Consider the following 13,460-nt stretch of genomic DNA (forward strand, 5'->3'; position numbering starts at 1 on the left):
GGTGCTTTAAGCTTCCAAAACAGTCTCCACCACCAAATGACCTCCACTGGAACCATGTGATGTTGCCACCCATATGATTTCATCCTCCACTTCAATGATCCTAATGTGTTCTTCTTCTAAAGCACCCATGAAACGATGCCAAACCCTGCTCCACCTTTTTGGTATTTTGAGTTCTTGTGCATTAAACCATTTCTATGAGGTTTAGGATGATTTTCTTCCATCTGCTATTTGTGAGAGCTGAGTGATGTCATCGAGTGCAAATGTCTATCCGATCTCCTATGGTAAAATGTGTGTATTACCACATCCCGACCAAGCATCAATGCCTAGTCACACCAGCTCAACATTTCCAATACGCTAGGCTAGTACATTCTTAATGACATTGATGGAATGAGTGATAACTTTCCACATGATAAAGGCTCTAGAATTGCCCCGGATTGGCCTAGAATCCCCGCAATGGCTAAGAAAACCGATTCTATGTAGGTTCTATCATGGTCGAGATAGATACCAAGGTCATCCTCAATGCACCTGAAGATTTCCTCTGACTAGAATTGTAACGACGACACTGAGAGTCTAACCCATATCAGACTCGCCCCCAATTTCTCCTTTTTTGAGTCAAAGAGTGGTGACCACATCTTGAGTAGCACCAGGCTCATCTCTATATGCCAATATTTTGACAGGACCCAATTTGCTCGGTCTGGTTGTGTGAAGATGAGTGCAAACCAACCTCTTGTCATGGTAATATCCGCCAACAACTCGTCCAATAAATGTCCCCAAATTTCCACAGTCCAATGCTTCAATCGCCCAGGGGTATAATTTCGACCACGAACCCTTCCAACAAGCATAATATTCTTAGTAAATGTAGCTTGGGACATACTGATACCTTCTTGAATACCAACAGACCCCCCTTCTCATGCACCTTAGTGCATTTTGTTTTTCTCCCCCCCCGTTCTTTTTGCATGGTCTATTGGGTGTTGTTCGTCCTCTGATGACTCATACTCATCCGAATTCGATGCTCTAATATCCTCAATACCAGGTTCTTGATGAGTGATGCCATCAAAACATCTTGAAGTGCAAGCAGGAGCAGGTCGCTAATCTTGGGGGTTCTGCTCTGATGAGCATGGTACATTATTCCCAATATTTACGACACCATATGTATCAGTCCCATGAACGCTCACTCCCCCAACTACCACATAAGGCACCCCTTGTACATTTGTCGCGAGACCTTGTTGTTCGAGTTCCCAGTACTGTAACTTCGATGGTGATGGGATATTCAGGACCGGTTGAGCTTGATCCTCGTGTAGTTGAAGAAAGTTCGGATTTACTGTCAAGCCCGGGTGGGAAAACCCAGGGCATTTAGGGGAACCTTCACATCATCCATCTGAGGTAAATGCGTCAACCTAGACTTCTGGTTCATGGTGTATCATCGGTGAAACCCCAGTTTGATGTTGATGTGGCGGCTCAACCCAAAATTGGGAAGCCTCCATAGAATTAGAAGAATAATCCACAAGTTCCTCGTTGATACAAAATGATGTTCACATGTACTCCGTTATACTATCCCTATGTGATGGTGTGCACTACACCCTCCGAGAGACATTGGCCCAACTGATCAAAATGTTCACCTCCACTGTTCGATCCCCTTACTAGATGACCAAGAAAACCCATGAGACCAAAAGCTGCCAAACCGACGCGGATAAATATAAACCAGGTGTACTGACCCTTGTTTGCTAGCGTTGTGACCATTCCCTCGCCCTGTTATCGCTCCCAGGTGCAAGTGAAAACCCATCTTCGCATTAGAAATAACCCTAGGGTTAGACTGCCATGGAAATTCCTCTCGGATTCTTCCGTATGATCTTCTCCAGACAAATTCCTTATTTCCATTTGATTTTTGTTCTATCTGCAATTTCTTATCTAATATTGGAGCATCTCCATAGATTAGTTAGCCTCACTAAACCAAACATTTTATTAGAAATAATCATTAATCTTATAACATTACGACTTCTCTGCATTTTTCAACCACACACAACTTATTTTTATGTCACCATAATTCACCTTTAATGTAACATGATTACATTGAAAAATCAACCAAAATCCTCTCAAATAATTTTTCCTACATAGAAACTAGCATATATGATTAATTATTACCATAAGCAATACCTCCCTATTAAGCCAAAGAAAACACTTACACATTTCATTTAATGGAATTTAATTCCAATTGAAAAACACAAAAGCATTTCATTAACTTCCATTCAAGGTTTCACCGCATTTCTGCTTTTCAAATATCAAAATTTGTTAATTTCCCTCCCGTTCCAGGTTTTTTCAAATATCAAAATTTGTTAATTTCCCTCGCGTTCCAGGTTTTTTCAAATATCAAAATTTGTTAATTTCCCTCGCGTTCCCGGTTTTTCAAATATCAAAATTTGCTCATTTCCCTCGCGTTCCAAGCTTTTTCCAGGGAAGCAGGAGTAAGGTCGCCATGTCATCGCATTCTATTTCTCAAATATCAAAATTTATTCGTTTCCAATTTATTCATTTCCCTCACATTGCAGGGTTTTTCCAGAGAAGAAAGAGGAAGGTCACGGCCATGTTGTTGCAGGTCTGATTTGATACATTTGGTTGAATACAATAAATTAGATTCTATGTGCCTCCAATTGTGGTGGTTTCATTCTACGAAGGGATCTGCACAAGGTTCCCCACACTCCTATGCGATGGCCCATCCCCATCTAGACAAGTGCAAGAGGCACTCAAGAGGCTATATGTACAAGGTTCCGCAGAGGAAGATGGAGCCGAAGGTATGGGTTATGTGCCAAAGAAGACGACAGGTGTCTTTCCGACCTCGAAATCAGTGAAGAAATTAAGCAGAAAAGAGAGCAAAAATGCGTTGACTAAGACAAGGAAATAAAATGTCCCAAGACTGTAAGAGGTCACCATCTAGATGCTCTGCCATAGGTCGATTGTGATGATCTAGTCGTCCCTATAAATGTCAGAGAGACAAAAGAAGGCCTTGAATTTGCCTGTACCACAGGGTTCCAAGAGTTCCAGAGCAATGAAATTAGATGCTGAGGAAATGGATGTGAGCTCATACAAGCAGGATTGAGGCTCTGTGCCAGAGGATACTAAACCGATTCAAGTGGTAGGTAAACTACATTTTATTTTTATTGTTTAATTATAAGAATTAATTCAAGAAACTTGCCCATGAGTGACTTCCGTTGCTTTAGGTGAAAAGTCTGGATGGTAATTTTTCTACCAAAATCGCCTCGTGCTTTCCTGTTATGCCATTTAGGTGGTGCAGACAACAGTGCTAGTGAAGCCTGGTGGTTGGGTTAAACTATGCTGACCTCACTAGTGAACCAATGCCTTATTGGTGGCGTATGTAGAGATTTTCACTTTTGAAATAACTAATAGCTTGCCATATGTCATTCAATAGAACAGTTTAGTTTGGAGGTCGATATTCCCAAGTAAATTTTTGTTAAAAATAATGGGCAATGAATCGAAGATTAGATCTACCCTGACGATGGAAGTCTCTACCCTGTGCTACATACCCATTTGATGACAGGCAACACTGTTCAGATCAATGTCAGTAGAGGCGTGACTAGTATACCTCTTTCCCATTCAGTTCTTGTTCCTATTATCATTTCCATTCCTCTGTTGGGATTACACTTCTACAACACCACCAGTTTTTAAGTGCATGATATATGCAGGGAGATGGGTGGGTTCAAGTTGCTTATCCGTCAAAATTCTATAGTCACGATTCTAGTCTTGTTTTGTTTCTGGTTATGTTTACGTTTCATATTTCTAGTAAAGTAGGTTTTGTATCTCCAAACCTCAATTTCAATGTGGTAATGTACGCCGTCAGGGAGGTGATTTACGCTTATTATTCCCCAGAAACCTTGAGTCCTATTTCCTGTTCTATTCACCATGTAGTCATGTCTCTTGTTTTGCTTATGTTTTACCTTTTTGGTAAAATACGCTTAGACTGTGGATTGATATTTTAATAATGCCATAACAAATTTCCTATGAATATAAGGCAAAGTAATGCACAGGACTTGAGTAGGTCATGAAATGTTCAAATAGAAAAATCGTCTTTGACGTTGGTGTAGCCCTAATCATTTTGGGTGAAAATGCAAATATTCTGAATTGATTTTTCTTAAAATTATGTTATCGAACTTTTTTTACCATTTTACATATATGGAAAAACCTCAGCCCTACCAAGTAAGTTCATGCAGGCTCTCCACTTTACAATATATTTTTGCTGGCTTGATCTAATAACATTTTTCTTACAATTATAAAACCTTAATCTTTGTTTTTTTACAAAAGGCTATACCTTACTTCTAGTTTCTAAAAGCGCGGTATGCTGGACATACTGATGTCACATTAATTTAAAACAATACTAATGACATGAAATGGGTTAACCTACACACAGTTGCCATTTACTTGCTAAATATTCTGGGATGGCATGATAAAATATGCATCTCAATGCTACCTGTCTTGGAAAAAAAAAATTACTAGACATGTACAATGTAGCAGCTACTCTCTTTTGGGCATTATGAGCAGCATTTCCTTCAGAATACAGAAAAACAAATTTCATTGCAACTAAAAGATTGTATCTCTTGACTATATACAGACTCCAGAGGAAGGCCTTTGTTCCAATAGTCTGAGATAAATAAAATTTACCATCAACGAAGCTCGCTGCCACTCTTCAAGTAGCCGTTATAACTCTGTTTGAAAATCAAAGAAGACCATCAAGCTATCTCATAAACATCTATCATCATTGTTCTCCATGCTCTCCCACGTGAACCATAGATGGAAAGAGTGACTTGTAACAGCTGGGGCATTCCTTATATCAGTCTCACCTATGCCATTGTCATAAAGACTAAACTATTGTTTTGTTGCCCACCTAGTTCAATATCTTTTGTACCATTGATCTCAAATCCACTCTTTAGTAGACTGACATCCTCCTCTGTAAAATCAGTTTCTTTCACAGGCATCATGGAAAAGCTTTTTGCAGTGGCTTGTTTTGCAACCTCCACTGCCCAACTATAGATTATCATGCCGATAACAACAACAGACATCCCCATTATATTTTTGGCAGTCAATGCTGAATCAAAAAGCAGCCAACCCAATATAAGGACACAAACAGTTTTCATGTGGCCCAAAACCTGAAATGAAACTGCTGAGAATCGCCCAATGCAGAGATATTGGCTCAGGTTGCAGAACACGGCTAGAATGCATGAAAGGAGTATAAAAATAATTGCACCAGATGAAAATTTGTATTCTAATAAGTTGCGCCCATTTAGATAATAATCTGCAAAAGGGCCAAATGCTAAAAGAGATGCAGCCTGTATAGGAGCAGTCTTGCTTAGGAGTTCAAAAGAGCCAACATTGTACTTCTTTTGTAAGGAGCCAATTGAAATTTGTTGCAATGAGGTACATAACACAGCCACCGCAGCACACACAAACCCTTTGAGATTGACCTTCACATCTGTGACGGTGCAGACACCAACACCAATAACCACAACAACCACAGCTGCCTTGACCTCTCTGGTATATTTCTTGTTGTGAAGAACCCATTCCATCACACAAACCACAGGAATCATGCTCAACTTTGAAATCTGATAAAATCCGACTGAGTTTAACATGAGACTCAGGTTCATCCCCACAATAGATGTATTGGCAACAACAGAGAACCAGAGCAATTCCCACAAAGGCACTTCCTTGGCAGCAGAATACCCAGTAGCATTTGACACAAATCCCACCAATGCAGTCAGAGTGAAGTGGAAAGCAGTTAATGTTGTAGCGAATCTGAAGTCATACCCATATCTGGACATGACTTGCTTATTGGCCATGATAATCCCCACTGAGCTTATGACATTCATAGCCCATGCTCCTATGTCGGATACTGCTGCTTTCTTCTCTGAAGCCATCTTCAACAAAACCAACAGACCTCTAATTCCAAATGGCTGGCCTTCGAAATTAGAAGTGGGTAATGTATGGAGGGCTGAATATATAAATCTAAAAGAAATGGGGCACACCCTGATGGCTGATGGATCGAACTGCTGGACATACTGATGTAAAGCAAAGATGGGAATGTGCCTTTTTTTCAGTCTATTGTGTGGGTTTTTTTCAGCCGTTGCACAACCTTGCAATAGGTTACTCATTATCAAATTCTCCTTGTTGTCAACTTGTCGGTCTCAGAGATGAAGTCTCATTGTTTTTGTTGAATCTTGTGTCATGAGTGATCTCCTTACGGGTCTCAGAGTCTCCTAGCTTGGAGCTCTCACTTTTACTGTGGAATCTTCATTCTCATACCCTCTTACTCCCCCTACTTCCTGTACATTTGTATATTCTATATTACTTTTTCTATAACTCTGTCTTTTGTTTCTAATTTCCATATTTTCCTGTTGTCTTACTTGAGTGAAATATTTGGAATTAGTTAACAATAGACTGTAGCCTAATAAATCTATGCCTTTTTATGGAAAGGACTCGCAGAAATAGATTATTAGTTAACAGTAGATTCTAGCCTAATAAATCTATGCATTTTTATGGAAAGGACTCGCAGAAATAGATTTATCTGTTTCAGGGTTCTGGTTTTGACATGCAAGTAAAATCATAATTTTATTTATTGTGTACATTTTTTTACAGAGTTATTCTCAAATGTGCTTATCACTAAAATCTGGGAAAAATCCCGAGTTAGAGGGACAATATGTATTCTTTTTGGCAAAAGGATGAAATTAAGGTTGCAATAAATGAAATTGAGATTATATAACATGATTGTTTCATTAGAGCAAGAGGCTCTGAGAATCTGGGTACTGTTTCTGGTAAGGATTTGATTTTTAATGTGAGTTAAGCCATAAGAGTTATCTAGTTAGATCGTTAGCATAGTCTATAACCATGCTTGATTAATAGCTTGACTCTGTAACCATGCTTGATTAATAGCTTGATAAGTATTATTAGCTCATCATGGAAAAGGGTTAGTAACCTTACCAAAGGCTATCTAGGCTAAATAGTGTATTACTTATCTATGTCGTAATGCTTACCTATTTAGAACACTAGCACTACCTATGGTTAGTCTAGTAAATCCTGGTTATTAGTTAAATACGCAGTAATAATACCAGCTACATCTTACTTGCTAGTTTAGCATGGAGTTAATATCACTCTTATGGGTTAACTTTATCTAATCACACTAGTCTGGGCATTTACAGAGGCATAATTATCTAACAACAATTTGAATATGATAAGATATATGTTTTATGTAATTAAGAGTAATAATACCAGCTACATCTTACTTGCTAGTTTAGCATGGAGTTAATATCACTCTTATGGATTAACTTTATCTAATCACACTAGTCTGGGCATTTACAGAGGCATAATTATCTAACAACAATTTGAATATGATAAGATATATGTCTTATGTAATTACAGTCCTATCTTCAAGACGATTGATAGTCTTGTGCATGTGTAAGAGTCTATTTTTCAATTACACTTGTTGAGCTTAATCAAGCTTGTTACTTGCACTAAGCTTGAGTGGTTTACTCATGATACATAAAACTAAGTCTAGCTAGAATTATAGGCATGGCTTAGTCTATTACATCGCAGTAAGTGATATAAGGAAAAGTACAATGTAGTGAGTGATATAAGGCAAAGTATATGGTGCTACATTAAGGAACTGCATGTGAAGTTCTCATGTCACTCCTGCGTGTCATCTCAGAACTATATTATTATGCTGAGGGAAAAAACTCATATTTTGGAGGAGGTCTTAAATTGTTTTGATCTGGAAGCGAGATAGAAATGAATTTATGGTGGGGGATTAATGGGAGGAAAAGGAACATTGTATGAAATTCTAATGATTTTTTAGCGAATGTATATTTTATTGCAGAGAGGCCAAAGAATGTGCTTACCATGTAGAATACTAATTCGAAGGATTCCACCACGAAAAAAAGGCCAACTAGCCCTTTTACTCTCAATGCATTTTAAGCCCTAAAAACATTTTCTGAAAGTATTTTTGTTAGGTACTTGTTACTGTGATTTGCTCATATCGCTGGATCCCATTTTACCGTAACCCTTTAAATTCTCGTGGTAATATGATTGCCTTTTTCTTCCATCCGAATTGTCTCAAGTGTAAGATTTAAAGAAAGGTTTCAATCTTAATAAATTATTGAGAATGCTGGCATCTAAATATAATGTAGTTCATTGTTTTTAATTAAACCGTGTGAAATCAACAGTAGAATTCCTATTGCCCAACAGGATTTTATGGCTTGATTGCTCATATCGCTGGATCCCATTTTACCGTAACCATTTAAATTCTAGTGGTAATATGATTGCCTTTTTCTTCCATCCGAATTGTCTCAAGTGTAAGATTTAAAGAAAGGTTTCAATCTTAATAAATTATTGAGAATGCTGGCATCTAAATATAATGTAGTTCATTGTTTTTAATTAAAACCGCGTGAAATCAACAGTAGAATTCCTATTGCCCAACAGGATTTTATGGCTTGATTGACAAAATATAATAAAATGGAATAAAATAGAGTACTTCCTCCAAAGTTTGTTACACACTGATGTTGGTTACAATTCTGATGTACAGATTGATGTATGTTGTTTGACTACATATTAATTGGGCATTAATTTTAACATGTGAATGCTTTTATAGATTGATTTTTAATTGTTTTTTTACTATTTAAAAAGTATTTATGAATAGCTTTTCAAGGTTTTTTTTGGAGTTGTTAGTAAACTTCTGGGAAATAACGAAGTACTTCAACGCTGACATATATTTCAATATTTTTTATTGACAGGAATTATTTTTTGAGATGGATTGATTGGATTCAATATTTTTGCGTATAGTAATTTTTTTGACATGGATTGATTGGAGTAAGGATGTAGGTTATTTTTTAAATCAGCTCGCCGACACTGTGTTCTTTAGCTCTGGCTCATCCTTAATGGAAGCCTACCTCTGTGAGAAAAATGAGTATGTGACCGGTGAAAAGATGGACTCTGTGATGGAAGGAGAATGGCATCATATTAATTGAAGTTATTAATAATAATTAAATAACAAAATATTAGTAATAGTATTGTTTTACCTTGGAAGGACATTTTTACCTTGCAAAATTGGAAAGTGTTCAAGGTTGTAAGTTAAGATATCTATCAAGTGTGCTATATATAAACTGCACACTCTAGGTATAATTACGAGTCAAATATTATAGCCATTAGTAAATACGATGGTATGGTTAACTAATCTACACGTTGCTTAATATTTATCCCCAGACCATAAAAACAAATGTGTAATTTGTTTAACTTATGAGTGAAAATGATTTTGATAGAACAATAATAAGAAAGAGGCCAGGTACTTTTTTCACTCATTTGATAAAAAAATCTCACCACTCTTTATCTTTGTTTTAGCAGTGGATGTTGTATTAACTAACTGTTTGTGGTTCAATGTCTAAACAGTGGATATCAAGCTCCACAACATCTTACTTAGATTTTCGATAAACAAATTGCACAATGAAAAGGATGCCAACTTTGATGGCTATTGCACATCCACCATAGAATGTGTCCTGACTCCTTATGTTCTAATTTCTTCCGTCAAAGTCCAATATAAGTGTTTAAAGTTTAAACAAATAACAAAACTTGCAAAGTATTTACAGTAGTTGAATTTAATGTGATTGTACATTCTTTTGCATATAGAATATTTTTAGATTTAAGAAGTCAATTATTTAATATTTCGTTCGTCAAATTTTAAAATAGTTTCGAAATCTAATTAAAATAAAAATAACCATTGTAAAATAACTTAGATTTTTTTTTCCATTTGTTTACTACAACAAGTCTTTTAATATTTTCCTGTGCTTGAAACTGTACTATTGTGACAATATCTGTCCGGAGGTTATCATGAAGGAAGGAGAGAAGGTGGTTGCAAATTACATATCAATTCCCAACATTGAGCGAGATGTATGCACTATATGGCAGAGTAATAAAATCTACGACACACCTGCACATATGCCATTAAATCTGGAATGGCTTTTAATATAACAGTAGAGTTGGCTCATGATAGCGAAGAGATTCTCTCAAAGTTGGTGCTGGTCCTTAATGTTCATGTTGATACTCTTCTTTCTCCTTAGTTTTTTTCAAATGTTCAATGGTGTACAATGTAATTAGGTAAATGTTTAATAATATTAATGGTGTAAAATGTTTTCATTATTCTTGGGTAAAATGTTTGATATACTATATTATAATTTTTGTTACTTAATATAACATAAAATAAAAATAACACTATTAAAATAAAAATTCTAAGTTATTATTTAGTTTATAATTTTTTTTTGGCATAGTTAAGGTAAATTTGAAATAAAAATAAAAATAACCCTATATTAAAATAAAAAGTTATTATTTTTTTAATTAACTTTTATTGGGTAGTTATGGTAAATTTGACTTGGTCAAGTTAGTTTTTCAGCTAACCCATGGTATTGTCCATGGTGATTTAATACCTTTTGAGTAGATAGCGAGTTAAAATGGATCTAGATTAGTATTAATGATAGACAATTTAACAAATTGTTTTAATTAAATGCTTTTAAACTAAATAAATTATATATAAGAGAGCCTTCTAAGTTATATAAGTTCGAGTTTTTTAATTGAATTGTGTATAAATGTTAATATCTTTAAGGTTTTGAAATTTCAATAGTGATTTTAGTAAACATTTTTAAAAATAATTAAATTTTAATATTTAATAAAAAATAATTAAATTAATAGAAGTTAGACAAAATTATCATTAAATCTAAAAAAATTAGATTTAAAATTTACTATAAATGATATATTTAATTATAAATTATTTAACCAGTATAATTTATTAATATATTTTAAATTAAAACAAATATAAAGTTGAATTATAAATAATTTAATAATTTTTATATTAATACAATGTGAATTTCAGCTATTTAAATCATTTAACATATTAGCCTAAATCATTTATCAATTATTGAGACAGGTCAAATCTTTCCAAGTAAAACCTCTTTTTTTAGTGCAAAACCTAAAGAAACATGCAAAAAAATTTGATCCCTCTTAGCATTTAATAGATTCAGAATTAAGATGGATCTAGACTGGTTCTAATTAGTGTACCATGTCATTGCTACTCAACAAGTATTTAATCTTATTTATAAATTAACATAACATTTATTATTAGGCTTACCAATCTAGTTCCCAAATGACAATGGTATGTTTACAACATTTGATTGAGTGATTACACTTGTATGGTAATATTCAACTATGAAAGACAATTCCACTAGGAGGGTATGCTATCATTTGGTTCACTTTCCATATACTTCATGATAATTGTTCTTTTTGTGCAAGGTGTTGGTTCACATTATTACCTTCATTATAAAAACATAGATAATAAATCATAAGACTAGTTCAACATATACCATTCATGAATTTTAGGGGTAGCATTGAATATAGTCGTAATACATAAGCATACTCTTGTATGCTCTCATAGTACTATGGTGTTTCCCTTAAAGTAAATCTTGTGATTATGTTGGAGTCATCAACAATAACTACATCCTTTGCACAATGTCCTTGAGGAACTTGACTCCTTGATACATTGTTAGTGCTTCCACTTGTTATTAGTTGCTTGTCCCTATCTCCAGGAAAATTTTAATTTCTAGGGACCTCTTCCACTTAGCAAAACACAACGCAAGGTCTTGATCTCCATTGAATCCATTCCCTCTAGTTCCATAGTGTTGGCATAAAGAATTTTAGCTACTGGCTGCTCTTTGGGTATCCCTAAAATTTGTATACCTTGGCTCATTGCAGTGATGAATCAGACAAGTGTATAATGTGATTTCAAGGATACCTTATCTCATTTGCAGTGAACATTGATTTAACTAGTGGGTAATGAGATTTCATGTTTCTTACTATACAACTCTCTCTTCAAATTTAAAAAAAAATTCCTTCCTTCCACTTATGCCACAACACCTCTAGCTTGGCACAAAATCACACATATTTCAAGATCATTGGCTTCTTAGGTTGGTTTTATGGAATTCCAGCTATGGAGGCATGTGTTCTTTCAACATGAGGAAGAATGTAAGAATGACAGGGAAAGAAACTCTCGATAAAAGTATATGTTATGTCTCCCATGCATGAGGATCATATGTCTTCCATATAGTATTTTGAGTTTGTACTTGGAACATATGATCAACAGGGGTAGGGGAAAGAGCCTTTAATATAGCGTGGTCTAAAGATAGAAACTCTCCAAGGGATACAGGGCAACAATTAAATATTGGGTTATGAGAGGAAGCTCATCCTTTAATAAGAAAACACATGTGATGTTTTCTTATGGGGTTTCTAGATAACTCATGCTAGATTTTTAAGTAAACTCCCTTCTACCAGCTCCATGTAGAGGACCCTCTTTTCAATATGTTTTAAATTCTATGTTTTGAATTTTTTTTTTAATTAGAAATGTAAAATCATAGATTTAATTAATTATATGTTTTAATTTTATTTTATTTTTAAATTAAAAATATAAAATCATAAATTTAAATGGTTCAAATTTCATTATAATGCATTTAATATTTATAATATGGGTAGCCCTTTCCAAATTTATACTTACCATTATATATTAAATATCATCCATTAAAATGAAAATAAATATCTACAAATTTTAATAATAATAAAGAATTTGGTATGATTATTTTTTTTATTAGTAATTTTTAAATTATAAATTACATTTTTTGAAATTTTATTACATTTTTCATGTATTATTGTATGTAATATTTATAAAATTAAATAAAAATAATGATATATTTAATAAATGTTTTATTATGAAATTTTTCTAAATAAAAATAAAATATATAATTTTAAATGGCTCAAATTTCATTGTAATTCACTTGATATTTATAATATTTATCGGCTTTTCCAAGTTTATGTTTTCTACTTTATATTAAGTATTATTAATTAAATTAAAAAAAATATCTACAAATTTAAATAATTGCATGGAGAGACTTTAGTCCAACATGAACGATTACATGAGACTTTAGCCCAAAGTGAATGAGATGTTCTAAGGTTATGTAATGTTATTTAAACTTGTTAATTTAGTCAAATTACATAAATATAAAATAAAATAAAATAAGAATTATAATAATTAATAATTAAACCATTTTAGATTCATCTTAACTCTAGATTTAGATAGCTTACGAAGGGATCAAATTTTTCAAGGTGCAAGCTTTTCCTTTAGATCCATCTTAACTCTAGATTTAGTCAGCATAGAGAGGGAATCTGTTTGATGATAATGTTAGAGTTTGTTCTATTTGCATAGTTTGGGAAATCTTACAAAGACAGGATTTCACACGAGTGAGAGTGACAATTTACTTGATGTGGTTTATACAAATGTATATGCATCTCCTAGATGGGGAGGAGCAAGTGGAGGGATATGAAGATGAGTATGAGATTGTTTTGTGTGAGAAATCCATCAAACTTGTTAGATTTCT

The 13,460-nt window shown here is 34.2% G+C and overlaps 1 pseudogene; it reads right to left on the reverse strand.

The window, feature by feature from the left end:
• Positions 1-4,361: 4,361 nt before the first annotated feature.
• On the reverse strand, positions 4,362-6,043 carry LOC149267152 (UDP-rhamnose/UDP-galactose transporter 3 pseudogene; annotated as a pseudogene).
• Between the last annotated feature and the right edge of the window lie 7,417 nt (positions 6,044-13,460).

This window comes from Pinus tabuliformis, chromosome 6 (assembly GCF_031772625.1).
Source record: "Pinus tabuliformis cultivar Carrire ecotype Pingquan chromosome 6, CPIR1, whole genome shotgun sequence".
NCBI lineage: Eukaryota > Viridiplantae > Streptophyta > Pinopsida > Pinales > Pinaceae > Pinus > Pinus tabuliformis.